The 12,819-nt window shown below is 34.5% G+C and overlaps 1 long non-coding RNA gene across 1 annotated transcript in view; it reads right to left on the bottom strand.

Moving 5' to 3' along the window:
- Positions 1–2,803: 2,803 nt before the first annotated feature.
- The window catches only part of LOC145665977 (uncharacterized), a 17,239-nt gene continuing 7,223 nt past the window's right edge, over positions 2,804–12,819 (bottom strand). Inside the window, exons 2-3 of the long non-coding RNA XR_014127681.1 lie at positions 10,042–10,184; positions 2,804–3,558 (exon numbers count right to left, since the gene is read on the bottom strand). This is a non-coding gene — a long non-coding RNA (uncharacterized LOC145665977). The remainder of the gene's footprint in view (positions 3,559–10,041; positions 10,185–12,819) is intronic.

Below are 12,819 nucleotides of genomic sequence, written 5' to 3'. Positions count from 1 at the left end.
ATACTATTATTGTTGCCCTAACGATACTGTTATGTTGTCTTAGCAATACGGGTGTAGTGAGTGCTGCCATACTGTGAGGTTATACGCGCCGAAAAAACCTACGAACTTAATGCAATTTTGGCTAAGAAAATTATCTGACTTGGTAGACAGTGTTGTTTAATTTTGAAGATGGAAATATTTACTCATAGGCATATGTGGGTTCTGTTATTTACTGTTGGATCGCTTCCCAGCAATAAAGACGAAACCAAACAACGCTGTCTACCAAGCCAGATAATTTTCTCAGCCAAAATTGCATGAGGTCCGGAGTTTTTTTTTCGACGGGTTTATATTGCATGGGATTGTTATTATGTAACATGTCTTAAGGAAGGATGTTGACACACACAACTATGCACAAGTATTAAACTAGTTTAATGATAGTTAGCATTTTAGATGCAATCTTGTGCAGCAGCTCTCAGACTACAACGACACCAATATTGCATATAGGCAGATTGTATCTAAAATGGTAACGATCCATGGTGGTATGTGTCGTCATCCTGTTTCTTAAATGTGTTACATAATAGCAATGCAGTGCAATATAGGTAAAGTCCAGAGTACGGCAACAGTCACTATAACAGTACTGGAATTGGCACAATGAACAGCAATAGTAAAACTATACAGCAGCACCTGTAAGAATAATGTACAGACTACATGAGTTGATAGAATGCATATTTAATAATCTGATGAACCTTCCAACGTCACTTAAGCAACCGTTTTATTAATTTATCCCTATACGTTTCGATGATTTCTTTATCATCATCCGTGGCTCAATGGTAGAGCGAGGGTTTCTGGTGTGATCACAGCTCACATGAAGTGGCCTTTTATTGGATAAACACTATGTACGTGTCCTTGCTCGTGATTTCACCATTTCCCCAAACCTGATTCATCCCACCATGTCGTTCATTATTATCATCATAGTTTTCATTTGCCTGGAAGCATATACGTGTGACGTTAAACAAAGAAGTGACTTTAATGAATATTTATATTCACGAATTCACATAATGGTAAATTTTTCAATCGTTAGAAAGAAGAAACACTATTATATTTCATTAACAGAAACCACAACTAAGGATTTATAACTTGAATGAACCGCTTGAAGTGTACAACTTCGACGTCACACAACACGTGACTTCCTGTTTGCGTCCTCGTATATAGTATATACATTCCTAAACTATATGTAAAATTAGATGGCTTACCAACAAATATTAAAGTTGAAAGTGCAACAGCGATTTTTAAACAAGAAAATCATTGTACAATAATATAATCGAACAACAGACTGAAAATTTAAAAATTTAAAAGTGGAAGCAACTGCTATTATAGTAATTCGAACTCAGAAAGCGTTTAGAATATGGACTCAGCATTTAAAAGAATTCATTCTTAACCTACGAATTATTTTGCTGTAAATGTGAGCAGAGGGCCACGAACGCGGAAGTTCGTCAATCATTCAAATTCTTTACTGAACTGTTAAAATCAGTGTTTCTTTCTTACCAAAAAAGTGAAAAAATACCATTGTGTGAGACCTTAACACTTACTGACGATAAGAACTTGTCAAAATGTATATGATTAAATTAACTCAAAACGTGCTTAATTGAAATTCAAAGAAAGCGTTTCAATATAAGCTATATAGTCAAGTTACACTTACCTTCTTATCTTCATTTTTTTTTTGCACTCATGCTTTTTATTTTTGGTTAATAGCCCATTAAAAGACCCATACTGCCTATAGTCCGCTTCATCCAAACTGGCGTGTGGCATCAGCCAATAAGCTCATAGTGTGCTATTACTAAGCCTTCAGGGAGGAATCTAATCATTCTTAATTGTCCACAAATACGAATAAAATCAATTATGAATGATTCCTCCCTGAAGGCTTAGTAACAGCACACTGCGAGCTTATTGGCTGATGCCACACACCAATTCGGGTGACGCGGACTATAGTAATATAGACTTCGTTTAGTGCAATACCAATACTAATAATATAGGGTGTTGTTACAAAGGGAATGGATGTTCAAGATGTTTTGTACATGATTGTACACTGGAAAACTTCTGGGATATCTATTCTCGTATAAATATAAATGTCCACATGCTGATATAATTCTTTTTCCTTTCCTGTATCGTTACATTGAAAGAACAAACCCTTTAAATTATTGAGTATTATTATAGTGATTGTAGATAAGTATAATAGAGCTTTTAGATAATAATGGAAAAACTAACTTACTTTAGAACAGACTAATCCTTCTATAGGTACAAATTCAAGTACATTCGAGGGATAACAAAAGTATACGACTAGACCGGGAGACTTGGTTGTTCTCTGAGACCTGGGTTCGAGTCTCGAACCAGTTATTTCATATTTTTCATTCTTTGAATATGATGGAATTTGCACTCTGCATGGTAAGTCAGAGACCCAGGTTGGATTCCTGTCATAATATGTTGTAAGATAACTCAGATTAAGCAAACAGGAACCTCCAGAGGAAGTTAACAGAAATCTCGTAGTAACGAAAATTTAAAAAAAAATCGTCTCATATATATCATACATAAAAGTACGCAAATATGAAGTTGTTAAGATACTTTGAATAAAAATTACTACGATCCATCAGAAGCTATTAAACAAAATGTCATGAGGAAACTTTGCCTTTAGTGTACATCAAAACAATAATTTGTTATTTATCGTAATTCCTAGTTCTTTTGGAATAGTGAGTAATGGCTAATGAACGCACAAAGCAGACTTTATCAGAATTCATTTAATTGTATTTATTTTTTTCATAACCAACACAATATATTTTATATTAAATTACAACTTAATATAAGTAACGTATACATTATATATCCAAAATATATTTGTCTTGAAACAAAGTAATCTTTTTAATAAGGATTAACAAGTTATACTTCTTTTCTTTAACAAGTTATACTAGTAACAACACCATCCCTATATCAACAATACCACCATTCTTGTGCAAGTTAGCTTTAAAGGACCTAAATATCTTCTTCTCCGCTTTCGTTTTTTCCACAAGTTGTAACCTGTAGCAAATATCGACGGAGAAAAATACTGCTTTCGTGATTTTCTAAATATTAAGTCGCTTAGAAAACATCTCCAGAAACACGAACAGCCTAACAGGTGTTTACTGCAAATGTTTCTCACCATAACCTCGTTGAAAATGTTCCAAAACCCGTTGCTTCAGCTGTGACTTATGAATTGGTGTACACGTTGTTTCAAATTTTAATGTAGAAACTTATGAAGGATCAACCAATGATCATCCTTTCCAAGATTTGATGTAGAAGTTTATGAAAGAACAATTGGAAAAGATGTTATGCAAATTTGATTCTTTTTAAAACCAACCTTGAATAGCAGGCCAGATAAACAAGAGTGCATGATCAGAACATTGTCGATTACATAAGAAACTTTTTGGTTGTGGATAGATGGATATTCTGAAGGAAAATGTATTACAAAAATTGTAGCCTTTACATTTATCCTTTGAGAATATTCTCATCTTCTATGTCCTTCCGCTCAGGCAGCAACTCATCTATAGCCTGAAACCAAATATACTCAATAAGAAATTGTCCATAAATTGTAAACGAAGTCAAAACCAATCTTAAAGCTATAAACTCACACACACACACACACACACACACACACATATATATATATATATATATATATATATATATATATATATATATATATATATATATATATATAATGTAGAGTGTCTCGAAAGTCCCCTGACATAGGGTAACTAACTAACTAACTAACTAACTAACTCTATGGCCTATGGAACCCGGAGGTTCAGTGCCGCGCTCACAAAAGCTCTCCACTGACTTCTATCCTTAGCTAATTGGACCCAGTTTCTACTTTGTATTCCTATCTCTGCGAGATCCATCTTAATATTATCCTCCCATCTGCGCCTAGGCCTTCCTAATGGTCGTTTTCCTATGGGTCTACCAGTCAAGACTTTGAAAGCGTTTCTACTTTCTTCCATTCTAGCTACATGACCTGCCCACCTAAGCCTCCTAGACTTGACGACCCTAACAATGTTGGGTAAACCGTATAAACTATGTAGTTCCTCGTTATGAAGCTTCCGCCATTCCCCATTCTCGTTCCTCTTGGGTCCGAATATTCTTCTCAGGATCCTGTTCTCAAATACTTTCAGTCTATGTTCTTCCCTCAGAGTAAGCGACCATGTTTCGCAACCATACAGAACAACAGGCATGATTATCGTTTTATATATTTTAAGCTTCAAATTCCTCGACAGAATTCGCGACGACAAGAGATTTTGAACCGAATAGTAACACGAATTCCCTGCTTTTAGTCGACATTTAATTTCTTCGTGAATATGATTTTCGTCTGTTAATATTGATCCTAAATATTTGAAAGTATCCACTTTATCAAAAGTATTATTTAATATTTTAACGCCTCCACAATTCGCCGTATTACGGTCCCGACGCACTTCCATGTATTTAGTTTTCTCTGCATTTACTTCTAAACCCATGTCCCTGCAAGCGTTTAATAATATCTCTGCATTTATTTCTACTGTTCTCCTATCATCCCCTATTAAATTTACATCATCAGCATATGCCATAACCTGGTGAATGCCGTTCAACTCTAGGCCCTGGTTGCTATCTTTGATTTTCCTTATGGCGTATTCCAGCACAAAGTTAAATAATAATGGCGACAACGCATCTCCTTGTTTCAGGCCATTTTCGACGTGGAAGCTCGTGGACAAAAATTTTCCTACCCGGACTTTACTTTGGGATTCACTTAAACATATCTTAATTAATCTAATTAGCTTTCTCGGTATTCCAAGCTCTGTAAGAACGTTGTATAATGTTTCTCTCCTAACCGAGTCGTAAGCCTTTCTAAAATCAATAAATAGTTGATGTACCGGGGTATTGTATTCCCACTTCTTTTCGAGTATTTGGCGAATGGTAAATATTTGGTCGATAGTTGATCGATTTCGTCTAAATCCGCACTGATAATCTCCAATAATTTCATCTGCGTATGGGGTCAATCTTGCTAACAGAATATTTGAAAGGATTTTATAGGATGTTGACAGAAGAGAAATGCCTCGATAATTATTACAGTCAGTTTTGTCGCCTTTCTTGTGAATTGGAACAATGATTGACTCTTTCCACTCTTGTGGCAATTCTTCCTTGTTCCAGATAAGGAGAATGAGTTTGTGTATCTTGTTCCACAATTTTTCGCCTCCAGCTAAAATTAACTCAGCCGGAATTTCATCTACACCCGGAGATTTGTGTTTCTTTAATTTCTTTATAGCGGCTTCCACTTCTATTCGATTGGGTTCTGGAATATACGGTTCTGCGGTGTGTATCTCCTTTTCTCCACGCACATTAGTTTTTGGCTGCGTGTTCAGCAAATCGTCAAAGAAATCTTTCCATCTATTTAAGAGGCTATCCGTATCAGTGAGAACTGTTCCGTCAGATTTCTTTAATATATAAGCACGAGGTTGATAGCCTTTCTTAAATTCGCTGATCCCCTTATACATGTCCCGAATATTTTTATTTTTACTATTATCTTCAAGTTCCTTAATTTTAGCTTTCAAAAAATCCCGTTTCTTTGTTCTAAAAGTTTTGGAAGTTTCCCGCCTGATATCTGCGAAATTTTGTGTAGTTATTTCATTCGGATTTTGTAGCCACCGTAATTTTGCCTGTTTTCTCTTCTCTACTAGTTTAATGCATTCTTGGTCGAACCATGGTTTGTTCCTACGTATTTGCGCGTGTCCCAGTTTTTCTATTGCTGAACTTTTAATGCTATCTCTAATTTCAATCCAAGTATCCTCAACACTAGTGCACTCCGAGTCTTCTAAAACCGAGAATCTATTCGAAACTTCAATCTGGTATTCCTCTCTTACCTGGCTCTCTTCTAATTTCTTTAAATTAAATCTCTCCGTTTTCGGACATTGAGTATTACCTTTATTCAACGATAATCTCTCCCGTATTATCGCTGCTACCAGGTAGTGATCAGTGTCACAATCAGCCCCTCTAAACGACCGGACGTCAATTATGCTAGATTGTCTTCTTCTATCTACTAAAACGTGATCAATTTGATTATGTGTTTTTCCGTCTGGTGATGTCCAAGTGTATTTATGAATGTCGCGATGTGGGAATTTTGTACTCTTCACGATTAGGTTTTTGGATGTTGCAAAGTTCACGAGTCTAACACCGTTGTCATTACTTTCCTTATGCAAACTTTCGTTCCCTATAATCGGTTTGAAAATATCCTCTCGTCCTACCTTCGCATTGAAATCCCCTAATAGAATCTTCATATGATATCGCGGGAGTTGGTCAAATATCCGTTCCACTTCTTCGTAAAAACTATCTTTTATATATTATATATTATATAACAGTGTTACAGACATAGGGTAACACTGTTATTATCAGTTTTAACAAAACGTAAGAGGGAAAACTATCTCCAAATATGATATTTTCAATCTACAGTGGAAAGATCTTTTAAATGGGACGAGCCGTTTGGGCTGTACACTCTTTATGCACCCAACGTTAAACGAAACTTCAACGTTGCCATTTACCTGGACCCACAACATAAGTGAATGAAGTTACTGTCTTTTACGCTAACATGTCGACGGAGAGCCCCCCTTTCAAACAGTAAATTCATTCACTTATGTTGTGGGTCTAGGTTAATGCCAACGTTGCATTTTCGTTTAAAAAAAAATCCTTCACTTTAGAGTGAAAACATCATATTTGTAGATGGTTTTTACTCTTACATTTAGAACGAACAGCATGTATTATTCGGCATGCATGAATTATTCTTTACCTGCACCATTTAGATATTTTAATCAAAGGTGTTATAAACTAGCCAACTATTTAATTATTTTATATAGGTTAGAAGAAGAAGTTATATATATTTTAACTATATAAATATTTTGTATTTTAGAATGTTGATTCTGTAACGATAGCAACGATATAACATATTGTGGTATGATGGCTGTAAACAGCCTAGATATAACTATACAATAAATACATTCGAATAAGCAACATTTGCAGTTTTTGTGCTTATTTAATACGTGTGCAACTCACTTATTTGAACTAGGGCTCAACGATTACGTTGTACATTTTGTTGTAACTCTGATAATAACAGTGTTACCCTATGTCAGGGGAATTTTGAGACACCATATATATATATATATATATATATATATATATATATATATATATATATATATATATATATAAGTGTTAATGAACAGGTGACTCCTCACATGAAAGTAAGTGTGGTCGAAAGAGCATAGTTTCGGAGTTATAAGCTACCGAAAACGCGAAAAAAATTAACTTCAAAGTTCCGCAGCTCCACTCCTATGGAGCATATTTCAATTGGATCCGAATATCTGTTTCAGAATCCTCCGGTACTTGTGCGACAATTTTTAGAGAAGCAGTTTGGGACTAGTTAAAATTTTATGAGTACTCCCAAACTGCCTGTCTAAAAATCGTTATGCAACAACTGGAGAATTCTCAAAAATGGATATTTGGATAGGGCACATACTAATGGAGCTATGGACCTTTAGTGTTAATCTGGTCACTTCTTCGGCAGTCTTAACTTCGAAACTATGCACTTTTAACCGCAGATTCATTTTTTAAATTATAATGTGAGGAATCACTTGTTACAGTTTGTGGTCTAGTTCATTCACACGCTGTACAATATATATATATATATATATATATATATATATGATGCGTCATTTATAAACTCCAATGATTACAACGGGAAGACCAAAAGAGAGGAAGAGCGAAACTTCGTAGGATGCAAGTAGGGGGAGGGGGACACATTAATCTGTATTAGGCATCAACATCCAGTGAACAGTGATGTCAACCCCATATAAAATTAGTTTTTTTTAAATAACACCACATTAGGTTATTACAAATTTACAATCTGCATTTAAAGAGAAAACAAACAATGCCAAACTTATTGTTCAATGTTGCAAACCAACAATACTACAATATAGCAAACATGAAAAAGTAACAAAATTTGAAGGTTTTTACAATAGTAATAACGCAAATAAGACAGACGGGGCAAGGCATATCGAATGTACCTTTTGGTAAAATACTACCATGAAGATTTGACGTATTTCGAAGAGAAAGGAACAAAATTATAACAAACTGAAAATTTGACTTTTCAAAGGCTTTATTTTGGAAAGTTTAATATGTAACTATCACATTTAATTACGTACATTGCTTTCGAAAAACATTAAAACCATAATAACTTTATTGTTCTTTGATATCTCAAACCGTTCGAGAGATAATTTTCAAAAAGAACATTTTTAAAAAGTTCAATTTTTAATTTGTTACAATTTTGTACGTATCAATATGTCAAGTATTGAGTGTACTGTTTGACACTAAGGTACATTCGATAAGCTTGCCTCGTATCATTTCTATTGTAGAAGCCTTCCAAGTTTTTTCTTCTTTCCATGAAAATGAAATCTTAAAAGTTTTACGTCCTACGTTTATGCCAGTTAGGCTAAACGAGATGGTGATGATGAGAAATGAATGAAATGGTGGAATGAAGAAAGTGGGAGGAAACGGGAGAACCCCGAGAAAACCTATGAGTACGACGTTTGTCCACCACAAAGTCCACACGGCGCGAGGTGGGATCGAACCAGGGGACCCTAAGCACCGGAGGTGAACGCTCTACCGCTGAGCAACCGCGCCCCCTTTTTCTTTTCATGTTTGGGAAACTAGGGTTGTTAGTTTCCACCACTGAACATCAATTGTGGTATTGTTTGTTTTCTCTTTAAGCGTAGATTTGCAATTTGTAATAAGATGGTATGCAATTTGCTTTCTGAAAAACCTAACTTTATATTACACTAGCAAGACTGTTCTCCGGGTGTTGATGCTTAATATGTGTGTAACCTTATCTTCTAGTTGCTTTGTCACAGTTTCGCTTCTCTCACTCTTTTGGTTTTCCGTTTTAAGGTTGAATATTATAAGTGACTCACCGTATATATAAACTAGCAATTAAAAAAATAACTGTGCAATTGTAATTAGTAATATTAGATTTGTTCTTGCTGTTATTTATAATTCGTGACAAACTACACAATTTATGAATAGTGTCTTATAATTTCTTAAATTACCTATTGATGGGATATATTGTATGTACAAACAAGTAGTACTGCCACGTGTACACCACGTGAAGGAGTTTGGTTTGTATGCTATAATATTTTTTTTCAATATTACAATCGAAAATTATTGTAGATTTCTACCTCTCCTTTTCTTCGTATATATTAGAAATAGAAAATACTATTGAGACGCTAAATTTATTGCAGAAAACCGCTTCCTGCCATCTATTACCGTTTCAATTCTATAGCGATCAACGTTAAAACCGGAAGTGGTTGATCTTTGCAACTTCCGGTTTGAATAGGGTTTCAAGATAAAAAATGGGAACTTATTCTTGCAATACTAAATTGATTGTGTAAAGCTGCTTCTCGACATACCTAAGTGTTTGCTCTACGTAGATTAATATTAAAACCGGAAGTAGTAAATTTTCCCCACCTCCGGTTATAGTAAGGAAGTACAGTTAAGGATGCTATATTTTAGTTATTAAAATACTCGCCTCCTAGTGTTAATATCTTCACCGATATTTCGGAATCACTATCAGGATTCCTTCAACGGGGCTCTGTGGCTCGTTATTATGAATATAAGACCACATGGTCCATTTTTTTGGAACAGTAAAATAAAAGATTTTTCCAAGTTTTATATCAAATAAGGAGTGAATAATTGGTTTGTACACGCCAGTAATATAACTATGTACATTTATTGAAATAAAAATATTAACTCATTACTTAGACTATTTCTTATTGATAAAATTAGATGATACCATCCCATCCTTATCCAAATTTTCTTTATCTGTGTTAAACCTAGAATTTTTTGTTCAGATGAAGCAGAGTTGAAATACATTTTCCCACTTCTTACTTTTCAAGGCCTGGAAACTAGCTAATTATACAAATTTGTAATTTCATATATGAAAGTAAATATTATTAGTTTTACCTTTACGTGAAAAAAGGAGAATCTTTGTTGGATTTCGTATTTTGTGGGTCTCCACGTTCCAGCTGTGTCTTTCTTCTTCGCAGTTGATGTTACTACAGGAAAATGTCTTCTCAATAAAGTAAAAAGGACTGTGCTTCTTGTATCTGGAAGAAAAGAATAAGCATTCAGCATCCCTTTCAAACTTAAGAAAATAAACTGTGAAATATTCATTATCGTTCTCTTTTAGTATAAGGCATCTCCTTGGAAATACTTGTTACGTTACATAATCAAATTTACAGCCACTGTGTCACTATTTTAAACCATAAATTACTCGGTAGTATGTGTCATCATGCTAATAAAAAGAAAGCGAAGACTTCCCACGAATAAACTTTATTTCCAAGGCATATTCACAAGTAGTAAGACACTGTAAATATATATTTTGAACATATGTCACCATGCTCGTCAAGGCAATTATTCCAGGGGTACAAAGCATGGTAACTACATAAAAAAACACCTGGGTCAAGTCACTGAAGCAATGTCACGATTGCCTGCTCCATTTCCAAGACAAAGCATGCCCTTCTGACCCTAAAAGACCCAGTTATTTTCCATTTTAAACTAGAACTATGACAGTTTAACACTGCTCAGCTAAAAAGGATTGACTCGTAACCTGTTTTGTAATCAATAATAAGTCAATGACCTATAAAACATGTCCTGAGGTCTTGCATTTACTTTCTTAACAGTTGAGTTACCATGGGAAAAGTGCTACCTTGAACTACTGTAACTGAGCTTCTCCCGCTGAAGGTACTACCTTGAGAAACTATGGTGGGAAATAGCAAACTCTATACCAAAAATGTACATACTTGCTAATCCACGCTATTAGATACATTCTAAATAAAAATTACATACTGCTCTTGGAATAATAAACATTTCTGACCAGTGTATATACACTTATTTATTAAAAACTAAATTAACTTAACGTTGTCTTCATCAAACACTAACTGAAAGAGATCTTCAGAGCATAGACATTTATATTATAGAAACTGTTACATTGTATTTTAGTTTTAATAAATAAGTGTATATACTCTGGTCAGAAGTGTTAATTATTCATTGAGTTCCAGAATCACGAAGGATAGAGATACTGCTCTTGATGGCGCAAAGTGTAGTTTTTTTAAAATTATTTTGATATTTCAAAAGAAATGAAATCTGAGTTTTACGTTCCATGGAACTGCGTATAGGCTAAAGCAGACATCGATTATGGAAATGAATGAAGAGGGGGAATGAAGAAAGTGGAGGGAAATAGAATAACCCCGAGAAAACCTCTTCACACAGTGTTAGTCCACCACAATTTTCAATAGGCGCGTACTGGTATCGGAACAAGGGCCCCACGCACCACAGATGAACGCTCTAATACTGATCAACCGTAGTCCCTTTTTGATATTTTAAGAATGTCTTATAACAAGAAAGAAGAAAACAAGAAAAGCATCGGCGACAGAAAGCTATTTACGAAGATACCAAAGAGGGTGGAAATAATTTCAAATAAAACTAAACTGATGTGACTTCCTTCAAGATAGACTGCAGCTTAGTATAAAGAGAAACAAACTTTGTCCTAGGCTTTTGAGTAGGAGATGAAGAAATCGAACCTTCTATCGATAAATAACATTAAATTCAAATAAGCCACAATAAAAGAAACAACTGAGCAATGGTAGTTCTCGAGGAAAGTCACAATGTTAAAAATAAACGTTTTATTGGTATAAACTAAGGAAGTTGATAAACATTTCATTGTTAGCGTATTATACAAAGATTAGTAAGATACATTGAGTTTTCTTCTATTAGACGGTAGTGATAAAATGGTAATTCTTTCCGATGTGACTTCCCTCAAGAGCCGCCACTGGAGTTTTAAATCCCTCTTGCACTACTGTGATGATATGGATATCTAAAGATTAACGTGGAATATTTCAGTCACACCTCACAAATGCCAGAATGGAATCTTCTGTACAGCCAGTGAATATTCTATATTCTCTACACTTCGACTTACCCAAATGACGCAGCACAGAATATAATATTAATAACAGTAATTAACACTATTGTATCATACACACTGAAATAAATCAATTTGTATTCCTGCAATTCTGCTATTACAACAATATATTACATTTATTTGCTGAAAACGAAGCAAAGGCAAACACATTCTCCTTATGGGGAAAGAATATCAACACTAACCTGAATTAAGATTTTCTCTTTTCAGTACTGTTGTTAAATATAGTGTCTCTGGCAAACTACTAGGTTTCTTTACCAAAATTTCCTCCACTTTTGTGTTCATGTTTGGCCACTTCTCTAAGAGACGTAATACTTTGTATTTATGTGTGAAATCAATCTCAATCTATCAGAAAAATGAAGGAGTAAATAAATATGTTTATTTCAAGAACCATTATTTTTCGTAGCAAAATATTTAAATTTCAGTGAGCTAGGTAACAAATAATCTTCGAATAGTTATGCATTTTCCATGTTTCTTAGGCAAATGCATATTTATCGTATTTTACGAGACACTGCATATTTTATAGCATCTGTTTTTCTTCTAATGCACATTCAATGGTATCTGCTGCAAAGAAGACCATAATTTGTAAGTGAACATGGAAATATAACTCATTTATCGATGATTTTTTTTAACAAAATTGCCCCTGCTAGGACGGAAATTCTATTTTTGCACAGATTTTCTATCTTGTTGAGTGATCAGAAACCTGCTACGAAATGTCACTGACCAAATCCCTTGCAATGGAATCCAGTTGAAACAGGGGTCAC

Source organism: Thermobia domestica, chromosome 1 (assembly GCF_964235325.1).
Source record: "Thermobia domestica chromosome 1, izTheDome1.hap1.1, whole genome shotgun sequence".
NCBI classification, from domain to species: Eukaryota; Metazoa; Arthropoda; class Insecta; order Zygentoma; family Lepismatidae; genus Thermobia; species Thermobia domestica.
The sequence above is the reverse complement of the archived record's forward strand: the minus strand, read 5'-3'. Positions and strand labels throughout refer to the sequence as shown.